Source organism: Propithecus coquereli, unplaced genomic scaffold (genome assembly GCF_000956105.1).
Source record: "Propithecus coquereli isolate 6110/MARCELLA unplaced genomic scaffold, Pcoq_1.0 Scaffold229, whole genome shotgun sequence".
Classification (NCBI taxonomy): domain Eukaryota; kingdom Metazoa; phylum Chordata; class Mammalia; order Primates; family Indriidae; genus Propithecus; species Propithecus coquereli.
Genome location: NW_012147830.1, coordinates 1350993 through 1362606, shown reverse-complemented (window position 1 = coordinate 1362606; position 11614 = coordinate 1350993).

Here is an 11614-nt window from a genome sequence, read left to right as displayed (position 1 = left end):
ACATTAATGAAAGAGAGGAAAAGGAGGTATTTCTTGGAAATTAAGATGTAATTCCTTAAATACTTTTAAACTACCCTTTGATACTTTTCTTCTATTTTCAAAACACTGATCTGAAACCAATGAAAATTAAAACACACTATCCTATTAATGACATAGTGACAAACCACATTATGGTTAATGAAATATCATGAATACCAATATGCCTGCTTCTGGGCCAGCCTTACTGGTGCTTTGCAATCATTATGATGATTTATATTAATTCATACTAACTTAATAAACTAATATTGAATGTAAAAAAAGAAAATACACATGTATCAGCTCAAATGTGGGAAAGAAGATCAGGAATCAGAAACTTCAGTATAAAATCACAGTCTTTTTTCATATGCAAACATATCAAATCTACCCATCTATCTATCTATATATCTATCCATCTGTATCATGACATAAATAATGAGATTAAGTTGTCTTACCATTGGAGAAAGAAGTTATAAATGAGAGGCTAAAATGAACTCTGCTGTGCTGGATTGGAATCAGAAATATTGGTAAAAATTACTGTTTTTAATATATAGACAAATAACAAATACAGATATGCATGTATGCATGGGTTAGTATGTGCATGTGTCTTCCTAGCTCTGTCCACTGAGAATGCTTACAAGCAATGACACCTCTGTAGTGATAAGCACATTTAGCACTAGGTCTTGGTTTCTAACCACCCTTCTCCAATAAAAGGCACCAGCATTCTCTGGAGAGGCTTGATTTCAGTGCTGGGAGAGGAAAAGCACAAGCTGTGCCTGAAACATCCTGTGGTGACAGAAAGTAAGGAAGTGCTCAGACAAGATGGGGCTTAATCAGAAAATACAGAAGGCATCTAAAGGAGCTTCAGTGCTGGGGAAAGTTGAGCAACAAAAAAATTATTGTAATATTGGACTTCAACTGATAGAATAAAATAAATACTAATGAGTCCACAGTGATATTAATTAATTAATGGTGGAAAAAGGACAGCTGTTTCTTACAAAAGGATTCCGGCTAACAAATACAGAGGAAAAGAAGAAAAGAGAAAATTATTAGCAGTAAAACAGCACAGTAATAATAAAATAACTCAATTTTTTTTCCGGATAAGACCCACTAATGGGTGCTAAAAGTCTTAGGCAAAAGATGGTATTGTCTCAACTATCCCCCCATACACACACAATATTTTTGTGTTTTATATTTTTTACACTCCCTCCCCTCTCCCTTGTGTCTTTTTTAAATTCTTAAATTTTTTTTTAATATTTGTTAACTACAAAGGCAACAAAAAAGGTAATTTTACAGTGGAGCAATCTGGAAGACACCACCTTAACCAAGTGATCAAGATCAATGTCGCAGATAATAAGAAATGATTAATATCAAGAATTCTATAATATGATCCACTGAGAACACAACACCATTTCTGTGATATTCATGACAAAATGCACGAGACATAAACATCCGATGACCGTGAGTGGAGAGACATTCTCCAAATAACTAATCAGTAGCTTCCAAAATCATGGCAGACGAGGGAAGACTAAGGGAATGTCTTCCCAAGGAGAAATAGGACAACTAAATGCAAAGTGGGAGCCTGATTAGGATCCCGACATGGAAAATACAAGTGAAAAAAAATGGTGACATTTTGGCCTGCACTTCAGTTAATATTAAATAGTATCTGGTATCTGCAAAAGGTGGGCTACGATACAATGCACTAGAACACAAGCAGAAGTTTAGCCCTTGATAGAAACTGGACCCCCTTGGCGTAGCACCTCTGACCTGAGGCGTGCAGGAAATGTCATGATTATCAGTAAGTTTCATTTGTTTAACAGTTTATTGAGTGCTTACTAGACCATGAGTATACATTTTTTGAAAAATAAAGCATTATTCCTCCATTAAGGAGTTTAGGGTCTAATAGGAAAAATAGGCATTTTTCAAACAAACATACGTGCTGTGGCCAAGAATGTTAATTGCCTACCCAATATTTATTCTCCCTCTTTTTCTCGTTGGGAAAAGCCATTGTGCTCAGTTGTTTTTTTTTTTTTTAAACTACATTTTTCCCATCTCCCTTGCAGATGGGATTGAACATGTGTCTAGATTCTTGCCAATAGTAATGCAAGCAGAAACTATTGGGTGTAGCTTCCAAGAAACTTTTCCAGAAGAGGGGTGAGTTAGTTGTTATGTACCCATTTTACGCTCTGCTCTTTCCTTTTTTTCCCCTGAATTGTAGGATGCTGGAGGTAGAGCAGTCTCCTTGTGACTGAGAGGCCACTATGAGGAAAAGAACAAAGGAATCACAGAGACATCTCTCGTGATAGCCTTGAGCCACTAAACTAAATGGCAGCAACCACTTACCTAACTTTGAACTTGTAATTACATGAGAAAATACTGTTTTCCAGTTGTTTGAAACTTGTCAATTTATTCCTAACATATTACACACACACCCACACATAGCATAGATGATAATAAGTGCTATGAAGGAAAAAGGTAGCTTTTTAGAAAGAGGATAACAGGATAGGAGTCACTAATTTAGATTATATTATCAAGGGAGAAAATAACATCTAAGTTAGAATCTAAAATATTAATATAAGTAAGAACCAAGCTGGAACATATGTCAGGGGTAGGAGTAGGGGCAGTGAGCAGTAGGGGAAGGGAAAGAGAATTCTAGAAAGAAGGAACAGCAGGAGTGGCATATGATGAATGGGGACCAGGAATTGAGACTCAGACTATGTAAAGGCTTGTAGGCCATCTAAAGGAATTTGGATTTTATCCAAAATGAGAAGTGAAGCAAGTGATTGTAAGCAAGAAAATGGCTTCTTATTTTACTTTTTAAAGAACACTCCAGCTGCTCTGTAAAGAACAGATCAGAAGTGGACAAGAATGGAAACAAAACCAAAAACAAAATGAATAAACAAACAAAAAGTGGTTTTCGTGTTTTCTTTTTCATTTGCTGCCACCCAGTGAAATTCTATAAAAGAGCTTATTTTAACAGTCCAGGCAAGAAATAATAACAATGTTGATCGGGGAGTGCCATCAAAGATGGAGAAAAGTTAAGATACTTGAGATAAATTTCAAAGGTAGAATCTTCAGGCTACACTGATAGATCTGGTATGGGAAAGGAAGAAAATGGAAGAAACAAGATACCATTTGGATTTATGGCTTTAGTAATCAAATAAGTGTTTATTAATATTTTCTAGGATGTGGAATACTGAAGAGAATGAGATTTGGGGAATTAAATTTGAAGTGCTTTCCAGCTGTTCACGTGGAGTTGGATCTACAGTTGCGCAATACAGAAGACAGTGCTGGGCTTGACGTGTGGATTTGGTTTCTCAAAGTCCTAAGAAAAGCTGAGATGACCTAGAGTGAAAGGAAGAACTCAGCACTGAGCTCTGAAGAAGCCAAACACGTGAAGGTTGGACAAGGGAGTATGGAACTGTTGCAGGAGACTCGAAATGAGGTATCAGAAAATGAAGAAATCTAGGCACTGTGATTTCACCACGTTTAAGAAAAGAAAGGTTTTCAGAAAAGATGGAGTAGTCAATGGTGTACCATAAAGGCTGCCGAGAAGGGTCTGGTAACAGAAACAGAAATGTCTATTGGACGGGGCAATCTAGGCGGAGTGATGACCTTGACAAGACAGTTTGGGTGCAGCGGTGTAAGTTGCAGCCCGTTTGGGGAAAGCTAAAGATTAAATGAAAATTGAAGATGAAGAAAGTATGTGATTCACAGCTCTTTCAAAAGTTTTGCTGCAATGGTGAGCAGAGAGATACAATGCTGCCCAGAAATGAATGTGAGTCAACAGATCAACACTGTGTCTTTAAGATAAGTAATACTAGAACACAATTAAATGCCCATAGTTGATGATTGATTCAGTAGAAGGAGGTTGAAGATGAATAAGAAAGGGACTAACAAAAGTTAAATATTTTTATTAGTCATTTATATTTCTTTTTTCTTCTGTTTTTCCATAGGAAATTTAGTACTTAGCTTATGAATTTATGCTAATTCTTTACAGAGTTAAAGATATAAAACTTATTCTATTTGTCATAAATAAATTCTTCAATTTGTTGTTTGTCTTTTAATTTTATGGTGATAATTTTTACATGAACACAATTTAAAATTTTATAAAATATATAATTTTAAAAATATATAATTTCTTCTATAACTCTTATGTTTAAAAACTCCTTCCCTGCTCTGTGATCTGAAGCTTAATCGCTCATCTCTTTTGCTACTTTTCTTTGTTTTGTTTTCTTTCCTTCTATAATTTTTTGGTATGAGATGATGATATGCATATTTAATAATAATAATAACGGTTCATCATTTATACCACTATTATTTCTTTAAACTCTATTTCCCCCAAAGATGTGTGCTACCCATTCGTCACATGCTAAATTATAACTCGGTAACAGTCTATTTCTGAGCTATATTGTTCCATTCATCTATTCATTTGTTTTTTGCCAATTAAAATTGTTTAATAAAAGTACATTTCAGTATTTTATAGGGCAAGTCTCTCATGATTGCTCATCATTTTAAAAAATATTTTTCACCATTTTTGCTCATTTAATTTTCCATAGGCATTTTAGATTTATTTTTCAAGAAAAACATCACATTATAGAATATAGTAGAATTATTACTTTTTATGATTTTAAAAATACATTGAGTCACGTACTACTTAAGGAAACTACCCTTGACGCTCTGCAAGAGCCCCTCCTGGAAGAGTCGTAAGAAATTTCCTCATAGGGACGCTCCATTCAGCAGCCCAGGAGGAGCAGGAAGCAGCTACAAGGGGCGGAGAAATGCGTGAAGACAGCCAGAGCTCATGCAATGAGAAACCCGGCTTCCTTCAACGAAGGGCCAAACCATTTAATCACTCAAGGTTCACTTGAATATGAATCAGACAAAAAACAAATTTGTCTTTGAAACCCCCCAACACAGAGGAGTAGGGTAAAGGTTACAGAAGAGCAGATAAGTAACATCTTCTGAACAGCTTCATCCAAGTGTATCAGATCCATCATTGCTCATTAAGAGTCCAACTCTTGGGAGAATTTGTTTCTTTTCCCCTGAAGGTTGGGTAAGTTTCATTCTAGGACCTGCCTCTAATTTAGCTCATACCACACAAGTGGCATGCAGAGTTTCTGTTTTCATAACTTCGGAAATACGACACAATTGTAATTGTATTGCAATGCAATTCTTCGCAGTGACCCATTTCGTAACACAGGTCAAACTTGTTCTTTTCTGGGTTCCTTGACCTGGAATACATTCCCAAGTCATGGAATTCTCAATGTGTGGCATGGAGTGAGGTTAGGATTAAGATACCCCAAATTAGTCCTCGATTTAGTAAAATAATTAATGCATCTTCGAAGGACATGATGTTTAACAAAGGAAATTAGCTGCAGTATTCTTTGCCCAATGGCCAATCATTTCGGTCTCACTAAACCCAAATCCAAGGCGTCAATGAAAGCTGCAACTCACCTAAGTTATGTTTTTTTAGTCTCTAAACTCCTCCTCTGACTTTTTATTATTTAAAATACTCTTCATAAATGCTTTATATTTTAATAACACTTTAACATCAGCTACTTAAATTTTGGACTAGTAATCACCCTGTGGGTCAGGTATCTGATGAATTTCAATAATACTAAATTTAGCTTCTGGCTGTGACTTCATCAGGATTATTTTAAATTTTTTTTAAAAATCTATTTTTAGATACTCTAGTAAATTTAAAGTGGATTACTCACCAATTTTTAAAATATTGAAATATTTAAACCAGCTCAAACATGAAATTATTTTAAGTTGAATATTTTTAAATACTTAGGCCAACAATAATAGAAATTCTACAGAACGGTTTATTCTAATGACAAAATTATTTTCTAGAAGATGTAGTAATTGTTTCCATTTTCTAGCATACTATTTATGTTTATTCAAAAAAATTAGTAGCAGGAAAATTTGAAGCACAAAGCTGCATGGTAGAGATATAGAATTTTCAACAACTTTCTGTAACAACTCAGAAAAATCATATTGACATTTTGATAAAGAACAGCAGAGGATGCTGTGACTTTGGTGATGGTGCCCAGTCTCAGTCCAGAGCTGGATTTTTACCCATTCTTCCTGGTCTAACCCCAATCGACCCAAATCCCAAAGTGAAAGAATATGTTAAACCCCATTTTTCTGATGTAATCTAAAAAATAGGAATATGACTAAAACCCAAGCAAAGCTCACCTATACCTTAATCTACAATTATCTGCTAATATTATGTGCATGAGAGCAACTAAAAATTTACTTAATTTAAAACATTCTATTCTTATAACTCTTATTTTATGATCAAATAAGTGGTGACTGAGAAATAAAAATGAATCCAGAATGTATTGCTGAATGTAATGAAATATGTCATCACATTAAATGACTCTTCTCATAAACATTTGTACATGAAAATTCAATTTCCAATTTTACAGTAAACTTCTGTATGCACACATTTTAAAAAGTAACGGTATTCAAAGCACTTTGTTGTGGAGAGAGAATGCTCAAAACCACAGAGTAAGCGAATGTCAAATGTATAGACATAAACCAGGTTTTCTAATTCTGAGTTTCCTGCCCCACAGATGTTATGGAAAAAAAAAATACTTTATCACTGATAATTAGTCTGCTGCAGAATCAAGGCTAATTGTTTACTTGCACCAACTGTCGTGTGAACTGGCTGACATCTGAGATACACAACTCAAAACCACGCCAGGGAAAACAGAGCGAATCGGATCTTTGGCACACGCAGCTTTCCATGAATGTACCTGAAGCGGGATCCTCAATCTATACCATCCCTTCCCATTTCCTTTCATCCCATAAGCGTATTCAGGAGGCCTCAGTGTCTCTGAACACCTGATACGCATACTAATACACATGACAATTTGTAATCAGACTCCATAGTAGTGGACTGTCTTGGGCAAGTGAGTTCTGAATCAGCCACGAGGACTATATCTCCATAGATAAGGGAAAAGTATCACAATCTTATTTCAGAGGGAAATTCCAAGGATATTTTGGCATTGTGCACGAAAGCAAAGAAGATCACTGCAGTAGAATTAACTTTAATAAATTTGCCCAGTCACGTCCTTCGCCTAATGGTCTTTTCCTCCCCCAGTCAGTAGACTCATTCATCCACTCATAGACTAAACAAACTTCCATTACGAGCCTAGTCAGTGCCAGAACTGACGCCGTAGAGTAGGGATACTGTGGAGAAGATGACACAGTTCCTGCCCTCCACGGGCCCATAGAAGTACCACATGTGATGCTGTTTGGACAACCTGAAAACAGAGGTCACTGAGCACCAAAGGGACCAGGAACTGTTTCCCCCAGAAATGTAGACCTGAAAGACAGGCCGGCATTGGTAGTGGAGAGATGGCCAGAGCGGTACCTGCCGATTAGGGGACAGCCCTTTCAGTCACCAAGGGAGCTCATGGTCAATGTCAGAAAGGAAAAATGAATAGGAGGAAAGAGAGGAAAAGGAAAACTAAGAGAATAAAAATGCAAGGAGAATTTTTTTAAAAATTTAATTTTGGAAGGAAAAACAAAAAACTCCAGGGAGGCATGTGTGCTTTTAGTCAAGTTACCACGTCATGTTTCTGTGTGAAAGAAAGTAGATATTGTTTCCCAAACATCAATTTTAGGAAGCAAGAGTCAGAAATGCTCATATTACTTGGAACACCATTTTTCAAACTGCAGGTTACAAACCACTTGGGGGAATAAAATAAATGTAGTAGATAGACACCAGCATTTTTTTAAAAAATTAAATACAGTAAAATATAGGATAGGATGGGATAGATCAGAACAGTGGAATAAAATAGGATGGATCGTAAAGCCTACCCTACTCGTAGGTACTATTGAGGGTGTGCGCCCATGTGTATGACCAAGTATAATGTTTGGGGGATCATGGTTGAAATCACTTGATAGTAGCCACTGAGCAAGAAATGGGTTCACATTTAGGGATGATTCCACTCAAGTCTTGACCTTCCTTTGAAATTCTTCTTAAATATTTAGAGCTTCATATTAAAACTCTTGGATCCCAGCCACACAGCAAAGTTCTTTCTCTGTGCCCTTTAGTGCACTTGGACTCTGAGGATGCCTATAAGAGGTGGGCTTTCTGCCAAAGCAGGGAATGAAAGGCTCATGGTGTTCATTCTTCTTGGTGAGAGGGGCAGGGGCTGAAGGGAGTGTGTACGTTACATACTGTCACCAGGATTGCTGGGAGAGTCTTCTTTTAAGCTTTACACCAGAGAGCCGGATTATATAAGGGTCTGGGCATTGGAGGGGGCAGTCCCTAAAGAATTATTTCCTCATAATTGTGCCTGAAACATCTTTCTACAGTCAACTGCTACCTGTCCAGGAGCCAGACCAGAAGATTTGAAACTGGCTAATGATAGACACATCATTTTTATTTAGAACCAGCTTCTAGACACGGTTAGATTTCTGAGTGCTCTGGTGAGCATCCTTAAGAAAGGATTTCATGACTTCTTGCTTCACTTTGTATTAACTGATCTGTTCTAGACTGCAAAAATTTGGTCACTATAAAATTTAAGTCCTATGTGTCATTTTTCACCAGCTAGAAAGTGCACAAATATCTGGGGGGAAAGAGCTCATTGCCGGTGGTGGTGTCTGGCTCTGGGCACCATTGGTCAGTTGGGATAAGTCATGGTCATGATACTGTTAAAGGTTTCTGACTTTTTATATCTGTGAACATCTTAAAATCACACTGACCACGCCTTTGTTGTCTGCTACATAGGCCAAAGTTGGCAATGGCAGTGATACAGCATGGGGTCGGGGGAGGTGCTGAGAGAGAGGGAGACAGACAGACTGACACAGAGAGACAGAGACGGGGAGAGAGACAGAGAGAAGCCAGGTGCCACGAGAATGTGGCAATGTGACAGTAACACCAGGTATGAAGAAATGCTTACTGAAATACGAGGACAACACACCCTCCTGATGAAGCCACTTATAGTTAAGGGAGCAGATTAAGAATGAAGAAGCAATCAGGAAAGGTTTCCTTAGAAACTAAAACTTATCAGGAAGGTAAACTAGACTCAGGACTTTAAAAGGAGCTCTGCCATTATTTTGCTTAGCACAGTGCCCAGTGCTGTGTCAAATGACAGATTAAGCAATGCATTGTGAAGCTTACAGAATGTATTTCATCAGGAACTTCCAAGAGCAGAGGTTGGCAAACTTTTTCTGTAAAGAGGTAGATAGTAAATATTTTTAGCTTTGTGGGCCATATTGTCATCTGTCGCAACTCAGTTTTTTGGTAGTGGCATGAAAGCAGACATAGGAAATAAGTAAACAGATATGGCTGTGTTCCAATAAACCTTTAGTTACAAAATCAGGTGGCCAGCCAGAGCTAGACTGAGAGCCAGCGTTTGCCAGCGCCTACCCTAAAGTCTTAAATGGCGCTCTGAAAGTCAGACATGGGCTAAAGGATCTGTAAACTACACAGTCAAATATCGAAAGAACTATACCTGATTTTACAACTTAACACTATTGCACCAGCTAAGTCTAGCAAAAAATAATAGTAAATTAGCATCTCTCTTGACCCTCACAAGCATTGATATTATTAGTACTATTTAGTTTATTATTATTCCCATTTCATAATTGAGAATTGAGATCTCAAGACATTCAATTGCTTTTCCAGGGATATACATTTTATAATGGCAGGAACAGAATTTTATACACAATCTTTGATTTTATAATAATCAGAAAATCCAAAATCTAAATTTTCTTTTTATGCTGACTAAATTTCCTGGACAAGGAAGATGAACCTTCTGTGTTACTATTTCTTAACATGGAATAGACACTTTCAAAATGATGATGATGGTTAATATGGGAAAAGGTAGAGAATTTGAGGGAAGGAAGGCTTTTAATTCACTCTACTGCCTGCTACAAAGAAATTAAAGTCATTATAGGTTTTTCTATTTCCTCACATAACAGACACACACATGCACACACACACACACACACACACACACACATCCACGGTCCACCCAAGGACCCTGAAAACAACCAGCAAAACACAGAAAACAGGACAGGAGCCTGGGAGGAAGCCAACGTGTGCCAGGCCTGCCGCCCCAGATGACTATTGCTGCTTTCCAATCTCACGGGGTCTTCTGCACCAGCTCCTCAAAATAAGTCAAGCATGAAGGTGGGAACCCCCACTTACCCGCCACCCTGATTTCTACCAGGACGGAGCGGAGACCTGGATCCACTACGTCAGATGAGAGTGACTGGCTGCACGACTTTAGGAGACCTTTAACAAGAGACTGGGTTGGGTTATTGTTACACCGCAGTGTCCTCACTAGATCCTTCTGCTGGATGCTGCAGGCGAGTCTGGGGATAAACCACTCACGAACTGGCACTCGGTGTCCCGTGGACAAAAATGACAAGCCCTCCCCCCCTAAAAAAAAGAAATGACAAGTCCCTGTATGATATACAGCAAAACTCGTTCCATATCAGTTTGCCCAAACATTTCACACACACACCGTGCAATGATTTCATGGTACCTGGTATGTGATTAAGTTCACAATTTCAGACCAAAACAGGTAACAACATATAGGAGAAAATATTTCTGGCCTTTACTTTGTATCCCCCAAGGCAAGTTCTTGTTACATAACATCCGAGCATTGAGGCAAAGCATCTACTTTTAAACTTCAAAGGCTCATGTGTAAAACTAAACATATATGTGCATGTGTGTGTAAACCCTAAATATGTATATATTTATATTAGATTATATTAGATATGATATATCCATTTACATATCAAAGAACATTGTTACTATTTGTTTCCACCTTGTATGATAGGTAATAACATATTGGTAAGTCATTATAATGACCTTATATAGCAAACTTTATATTGATGAAATGATCCAATTCTTGCCAATAGTTGAATAGGGATTTTAAAAGTTCTTCAAATTGTAGATCTGTTCAGCATAGCTTGAACAGATCTAGCTAGCTCCCTAGCTCACCTTTAAAATGATGCTTTTGCAACCTAACCCCCAAACTCCAGTGTCTGCCATTAGAACAAGCTAATCACATAACAAGACGACCAGTAGAAAGGCACTAGTATTATTTTTGTTTTTATCTTTCATTTTGTCCCTATTCATGCCTCTTGCAACCCCAAAATCACTCTTGGCTTCTCACAGGAAAGGAAAAATTGAAAAACAAGGGGGAAATGAGACAAAAAGAAACAGCAAAATATGTTTTTCACCACTTCAGAAGAATTAGGGAAAAATATTAAATACTATGGCCTGAAATACCTCCTCATTTTAACACCTCAGTTTAAACGTTGCTGGGCACGAGAAAACTATTAAGACATGTTCCTCGCCCCTCCCCCAAAAGTCGGTGCTCTAGAAGCAAATTTGCAAATTAGACTGCAGTGTGAGAACAGTGACGGCAGACGTGTTTGTAAAGTGCTCTGGAGAGGCGAAAGGGTTACAGAGGCTTCTGCGTGGACGAGATAGTCAAACTGCACCTGGCGGAGAAAAGGCCGGAAGCTGGCGAGGGCGCCACTGGGCGGAGGGACCCGCCGCCGCCTCGCTGGCGTTTTCCCTGCGCTCCTCTAGGGGAAACCCTCAGACTGGAGCTTGTGT